The sequence below is a fragment of the Asparagus officinalis genome, chromosome 8 (genome assembly GCF_001876935.1).
Source record: "Asparagus officinalis chromosome 8, Aspof.V1, whole genome shotgun sequence".
Classification (NCBI taxonomy): Eukaryota; Viridiplantae; Streptophyta; class Magnoliopsida; order Asparagales; family Asparagaceae; genus Asparagus; species Asparagus officinalis.
Genome location: NC_033801.1, coordinates 5,666,402 through 5,672,302, shown reverse-complemented (window position 1 = coordinate 5,672,302; position 5,901 = coordinate 5,666,402).

Here is a 5,901-nt window from a genome sequence, read left to right as displayed (position 1 = left end):
GCTGTCGCTGATCTTGCTGAGGCCAAGCTCCGAAAGGAAGAAGAGGAAAAGGTCCGAGAGAAACAGGCAAATGAGCTTGCAACTGTCATGGCTAAGATTGCTTCCTTCAGCTTGACGGATCTGATTTAAGACTCTTTTTTTTTATTATTATCTTGTTATGACTTTGTTTGGAATGTATTGTCATAACTTTGTTTGAATGTATTGTCTTAAAATCAGTTTATGAATGGAATTATGCCGTCGTCGTCCACTTATCGCTTTCAACGCTTTGTGCGCATACTTTATCATTCTTTAGGATTTTTTAGCAAACCCTCAGCTATCAACGGGTTTGATTTGTATTTACCGATTATCGTTTGAATCGGGCTAGCCATACTATTTCCCTCAGTATGATGAGTTATCGAGGAATTTCCCTTAGGCTTAATGCTAAGATTTCTCCTCTAACCTTAGCCGTTCGAGGCGTCGGTTTAGGTTAATTACGACCGTTTAGGCCGTAATTAGGTTGGGCTGCATTGTTAGGTGTGACGACTTAGCCCGAAATGACTGGTCACAGTGAGAGTTTTTTGCGATTTGAGCAACTCTGTGAGCTCACCATCCTATTAGGGAGGATTGGTAAGTTGATATGTCAGAAGTAATTGTTAACCTGATAGTGGGAGTGGTCCCATCGTCCCATTAGAGAGGATCAACGGGGGCAATTTGGAGGAGACTATCAGAGGTAATAGTTAACTTGATAGTTTTACAAGATCCATCGTCCAGTTGAATGAGATCGATGAAGAAATGACATCAGAGGTGACAGTTAACTTGATAGTTTTAGGGACCCACCTTCTTATTAGAGGTGACAGTTAACTTGATAGTTTTGGGGACCCACCATCTTATTAGAGAGGATGGACGATTAACTTGGCATTGGTCTTAACTATATGGAGTTCTGACCAAGTTGGAGTTTGGGACGATCCTAACTGTGAGAAAGTTTGATCGTTCAATTTTGGCGAACCTCTCGTTCGTAGAACGAACCGAGAAGGGATTTCAACTCCGGTCCTAACTGTAGGAAGGTTTGACCGAGTGGGAGATGTAAGGAGCACTTTAGCCTCATGCACCAGTGGGAGGTTCGGGTTATCACTAAGAATATTATGTGTAGCATTCTTTAGAGATTTCCCGTCAAAGATAGGGAACAGTTTATACTTGTAAACCAGTTGGAGTGTATGAGGAATTGGAAAAAGACTAAGGGTAGTACTTTTTCAGGAATTTACCGTTGATAGGCATCAGAATCTTGTCGCCATTCGGTTTGACGAGGTGATAAGCTCCATTCGAATAGACTATTTCTATCACAAATGAACCTTTCTATTTGGGTTGGAATTTGCCTTTCTTCTTGGAGTTGAGAATAATGGGTCGCCGAACTGCGAGGACCAGCTCCCACTCCTTGAAGGATCTGTGTTTGACTTTCTTGTCGAAAGCCTTGGAGATTCGGGCTTGATAGAACTCAATGTGCTGCTGAGCTTCGAGCCGCCTTTCATCTAGAGCCTCGAGTTCTTCAAGTCGCCATTGATGACTTTCTTCAGTCGTCATCCCTGTTGCAAGTGCGACGCGTAGGGACGGAATCTGAATCTCGAGTGGCAACACGGCTTCACAACCGTATTCCAAAGAGTAGGGCGTGACGTTGGTCGGTGTACGGACCGTAGTCCGATACGCCCATAAGCTTTCACCGAGCTTCTCATCCTAGTCACGCTTGCTATTGGAGGTCAGCTTGGTCAAGATCTTGATGATTGTCTTATTGAAGGCCTCAGCTAATCCATTTGCTGATAGATTGTAATCCGTGGACGTCAGGTTTTGTATTTTGAATTTGTCATAGAATCGAGTGAAAGCATGACTCACGAATTGTGATCCGTTATCATGAATGATGCGCCTCGGGACATCGTATCAGTAGATGACGCGATGTTTGATGAACTTGATCACATCGCTGGCTTTGATTTCTCTCAAGGGCACGGCCTCGGCCCACTTGGAGAAGTAGTCGGTTATCATAAGAATGAAGCGATGACCTTTAGCTGATGGAGTTGGTATTGGTCCGATGATATCCATCCCCATGTCTGAAATGACCACAAAGTTGCTGTCAGATGTAGGTCTTTGGGTGGTTTGTGCATGTAATTAGCATGGATTTGACACGCATGACAACTCTTGGCATAAGCGACAGCGTTGTTGACCATTTGGGCCAATAGTAACCGATTCTTCGCAAGTGATCCCAGAGCTTGGGTCCGGGTTGGTGAGCGCCGCAAGTGCCATCATGGGCTTCCCGCAGAGCTTCCTATGCTTCTGCCATTGAGAGGCATCGAAGCAGCATGCCGTCGTACGATTTATGATACAATGCCTTTGTGGTTGCATCGTAGTAGAACCTCAATGCACGTCTACGAACAGAATCTCACTCCTTGATATCTTCAGGTAGTATATCGTACAAGACGTAGTCCATGATCGAGAAACGCCAATCTTTCAATTCGGGTTGGCCTAAAATTTGGTGAGTTGCATTCACCTCCAGAGCATACTCCGGTTGGTAGAGTTGTCGGCTTGTGACAGTGACGTGTTGGCTTGTCCCTAGCGGCTGGGTTAGGTTAGCTGCCAATGACGCCAAGGTGAGTTGCATTCACCTCCAGAGCATACTCCGGTTGGTAGAGTTGTCGGCTTGTGACAGTGACGTGTTGGCTTGTCCCTAGCGGCTGGGTTAGGTTAGCTGCCAATGACGCCAATGCATCTGCATGCGTGTTCTTGGAACGGAGCACATGCTCGATGTGGAAGTTGTCAAATGATTCAGCTAGTTTGCTAGCCGCTTGGTGAAATGGGATTAAGTCGTCATTTCTGACTTCATAATCTCCCGTCATTTGTCTGACGATGAGCTGAGGGTCTCTGTAGGCTTCGAGGTGCTTCACCCCTAATTCCTTAGCGAAGTCGAGTCCGATGAGCAGCGCATTGTACTCAGCTATATTGTTGGTACATGGTTCGATCAATGAGAAAGCTCGGGGTAATACATGGTTTTGTGGAGAAACCAAGACCACCCCCACACCTACGACGTTAGACTCGCTAGTGCCCACACGAGAGGCGTCGTCGAAATAATTGCCAGGCTTCTTCCTGTGAGGTTGCATGGACCTCGTGGGTTTCATCCGGCATGTCTTCAAACAGGTCAGTCTTCGATTCAAGCCGGTGACTGGCCATGAGATCGTAAATTGCTTGTCCTTTGACCGACTTCCGCGGCATGAAGTGGATGTCGTACTAGGACTGCAAAAGTGCCCATCGCGCCAGGTGCCAGTTCAAGAACCCGGGCTGTGTCATGAAGACTCGAATGAGATTCACCCGGGAGATGATATGAATGGTTTGACCGACCAAGTAGTATCATATTTTCTGGATTGCGAATACTAGGGTCAAACATTCCTTCTCGACCATAGGGTATCGCTGCTTGGCTCCCTACAAAGTCCTACTCAGGTAGTAGATGCCTTGCTCGTGGCCTGCATCGTCATTCTGAGTAAAGAGGGCGCCGAGAGAATGCTCCATTGCTCTCACATAGATCAAGAAGGGTCTCCCCGAGATGGGGGGTGCTAATACAGGTGGGTTCGAGAGATAATTCTTGATCTCATCGAAAGCTTGTTGGCAAGGCTCGTCCCATACAAAGGAAACACCCTTCTTCATTAGCTTGGAGAATGGTTGACATTTGCCCGAGAGATTTACGATGAATCTCTGGATGTAGGCCAGATGTCCTTGTAGTCCTCTCAATTCCTTAAGATTCCTGGACGGTTGGAGCTCTCGGATAGCTTGCACCTTATCAGGGTCGATGTGAATCCCCTTTGTCGTGACGACGAATCCGAGGAACTTGCCACTCGTCATGCCTAGGAATGACATTGTAGGGTTTATCTTTAGTTGATGGGAGCGCATGAGTTTGAACATGACTCTCAGGTCTTGCAGGTGATCGTCTTTGTCACGACTCTTTACGACTAGGTCATCCACGTAGTATTCGACTGTCTTCCGTAGATGATCTCAAAAAATGGTGCTCATAGCATGTTGATAAGTGACGACGGCGTTCTTGAGTCCGTAAGGCATGACTGTATAACAGTATACCCCTATCGGAGTTCTAAATGAAGTGTGCTTCTCGTCTTCAGGATGCATTTTGATTTGATTGTATCCTAAAAAACCGTTCATAAAGGACATCCTTTCGAAACCACAGGTGTTGTCGATGATGATGTCTGTGATGGGCAACGATAATTCGTCCTTTGGACAAGCAGTGTTGAGATCTCTGAAATCGATGCAGATACGGATTTTTCCGTTCTTCTTTAGGACGGGAACAATGTTAGCTACCCAATCGGGGTGTTGTTCCTCCCTAATGAAGCCTGATTCGATCAGCTTCTTTACTTCGGTTTTAATTGCCTCCATGATTTGTGGACAAAACCGTCTCTGCTGTTGCTTGAAGGGTTTAGCGTCTGAGCCGACGTTGAGGTGATGCATGACGATCTGACGATCAAGGCCGAACATGTCCTCATAATTCCATGCGAAGATGTCAATATATTCCCGTATGAGGGATACAGGGTCTTCCTTCTCTTGGGGAGGTAAGTTGTCGCTAATGAATATGGGTTTAGGGTTTGTCTTGTCTCTCATGTTTATCTGGAGGATTTTGTCCTCCATGGGTGGCTCACGTTGTTCGAAGCGACCACTCCACTGGGCGTTGACATGACGATCATGTTTTATCGTAAAACGAGATCTGTTCGTCCTTTCGGATTTCGACGGTATTAACCGTAGCCATGTTGGACGTGAGGTGCTTGAATAGGGCCCCGACGCTGACATCTGAATCCCAAGTCGAGGATGCTGACGATTGGTCACCTGAGCAAGCATCATCGGATATCCCGTCGAAATTACAGTACAAATCCGAGTAGGAGGAGGAGTAACTTAGCCCCCTTCGAGTCTTGCCATAGTAGTTGTCAGGCTTCCCTTTGAGGACATAGGTGGGTCGAAGAGGCGTCTTCCGACCTTTGCCATACTTCAAACCTTCTCGGCGGATGAATTCATAACCCATCCTTTCCATCATGTGCTTTGCGACAGGGCTGTAGCATGAGAATTGAGGAGCAGATTCATCTTCGTCCGGCTCGTCCCACAATGTGCGTGCGGTTTGGTCTATCCTTTCGAAAATGATTTCTTGCTGAGAAACATTTCGGGCAGGTATGACAAAGACATCTCGCGAGGACTAGATCATTTGTCGATGTAAGGACCATGAATTTTGATACTTGTTAAAATATTTTTTTAGTATTTTAAAATAATTAGTTATGATTTTTAAAAGAGTATTTGTATTTTTCTCAAATTTCTATAATTTTCTATGATTTAAAGTCTAAGTTTTATATTTATTTAAGTGATTTAAATATTTTATAAATTTATTTAGTGAAGTAAAAATTTCTGGAATTTATCCATTGAGTTACCGAAACTATTACGTATCATTTTGAATAATACGTGGTATTATTATTATTGTTACGTATATTTTCGTATAATACGTTGTATTATTAATTACATATCTTTGATATAAATTGTTGTATTATTTCAACTATTACGTATCAGCTGTCGTATTAGCACAACTGGTACGTTTTACTATGTATATAATTATCCCATAATTATTTGATTCGAAAAATAAGTAATTATAATTTTTATTAATTAATCTTGTTTAATTGTATAATTTATGGTATTATTTCTTCAGTTTCGTATCAATTGTTGTAATAGCACAACATGTACGTTTTTAATTGTGGATAATTATTCTGTAATTAGTTAAAATTTTAAGTACCTATAATTAATTATTTTAATTAATTTAGTTAAATACCTAAACCCTAACCCTAATTTTAAATCCTATATATATACCCCTCTCTCTCTCTCTATCTTATTCTCTCTCTCTCTCTC